Source organism: Grammomys surdaster, unplaced genomic scaffold, assembly GCF_004785775.1.
Source record: "Grammomys surdaster isolate TR1022 unplaced genomic scaffold, NIH_TR_1.0 137, whole genome shotgun sequence".
NCBI lineage: Eukaryota > Metazoa > Chordata > Mammalia > Rodentia > Muridae > Grammomys > Grammomys surdaster.
The window spans coordinates 1,034,589-1,036,568 of NW_021604595.1; positions in this window are offsets into that span (position 1 = coordinate 1,034,589).

Below are 1,980 nucleotides of genomic sequence, written 5' to 3' on the forward strand. Positions count from 1 at the left end.
GAGGAGTTCTTAGAAGTTCTTAGAACTTCGAAGTTGCAGAGTGCGCCTTGGCATATGAACGGATTCCACTGAGTAACAGCCTGGGGTGTGGGCTCAGTGGCAGAGTGCATATGCGTGCATGAGCACTGCTGAAAAGAACAAAACCCCAAAAGAAAAGAAGCCCGTGTTGCAGCCTGCCCTTCTGCAGGCCCACCCAAGGTACCAGCTTTCAGCAGCTTTGCTGGGGTTTGCCTCTTTGCTGGCATGATCCTCTCCAAGGGCAAAGGGAGGCCTGTGAAGACAAGTCCTGGAGACTGGCCATGAAGACAGCATGTCACTGTGGTGTGCCAGGGCTGGAGGAAGGGCAACTCCCATCCCACAGGTGGTGGTTGGAGATGGGAGAAGATGCTAGCATCTGAGCTTGGACCCCAGCGTATCTCATTATGTCACTCATGCATGCTACTCTGGTCCCTCCCCTCCCTTCCTCTCTCCTCCCCTTCCCTCCTTGCTGTCTTCTGTCTCTCAGCAGACTTCTGGTTCCTTTTACTTTCTCAGGTCCTGCCTTGCAGATGGGGTGGGGGTCTCCCTATTGTGGTAGGTGAGACCTCCCTGTTGAGAGGAGATATGAGTGTAGGACTGGGTCAAGTCTCCCATTTTGCTCTAGAAAGGGTAGGGACACAGCTTTAAGATGAAGCCTGGGCTTCATGATCGGGTAGCTTCTTATGGTCAGGAGGCCCCAGCACCTTCAGGACAATGTCCTGAGACACAGCTTGAGCCCCTCTGTGGGACCAGTGTGTGCCAACAGGCTTGCAAAAGACAAACCCAGGTATACAGCTAAGGAGGGAAACCTGGTGAAGCAATGCACTGGGGTCCTGGGGAAGGGGAGGGATCCTTCTTTTCTTTTGTGGATCAGACGATCTTTTATTGAAATATTTTCTCTTTTTCCTAAAGATATAGAACCTTTCATGGTTTTGCATGTGATCCTTGCACAGGGGCCATCGTGCTTTTTCTGCGTGCTGGTGCACATGTGTCCAGGCATGTGTGAATGTGTGTGTGGGGGTCAGAGGCCAACCTTGGGTGTCCTTCTTCAAGAGTCATCCACCTTGTCATTGTGTCTGGGGTTCATTGATCAAATGAGGCTGGCCAGCCATTGAGCTCCAGGGACCTGGATCTGTGTCCCCAGTGCCGGGATAATGAGAACACATCTCCATGCTTGGCTTTTTCACATGGGTGCTGGAATCGAACTCAGATCTTCGTGCTCCTGTAACAAGCACTGTACAAATCCAGCCATCTCCTCAGCCCCCAAGCTCACACTTTGACCAGGGATGAAGCTGTCTCCTTGATGTTATCTAAAATAGCTAGCTGCACATCTCCTATGGGACAACAATGCCTGCTACTCTTTGTCCTTGTCCCACCCCACCACCTGCTTTTAAAGTCACCATGAGAGGATAGTTGCAGACCCTGTGTTCTGGGGACTGTGGTATTATTGCATCATGACTCCAGGCTGGTCCCCAGCACCTGTGGGAGTCTTGAGATACCTTGAGAATACCTGGACCAGTATGTACTCTCCACGAGCATTGGTCCATGAGATAGGAAAACCTGTAGCCTCTACCACTAGTACTAGCCTTGAGGAACATGGGGATGGATGCAGGCAGGCTTGAGTCCCCTGATGCCTGGACTTGGACCCCTTGGAAAGTGCCTGGTAACCAATAGAGTAGGACTATAGCCAGTGGGTACTGAGAGGTCATCAAACCCACTTCCATCACTATGGCACTGGAGACAAGGAAGGAAAGAGAGGTCAGCATAGCTCATGTTCTCAGCTGTCTGAGTATAGAAGGAAGACTCAGGGAATTGGGGTCCTGTCTCCATGGAGATGCGATGGCTGGGGCTACAGCCTGGCCTGAGTTGCTGACCCCAAGTTCTGCAGATATTGTTTTGTTCTTTGTGTGTGAGCAGATCCCAGGCCCTGTTTACAGAGAGTATGCTAGTGACAGCGCCAGC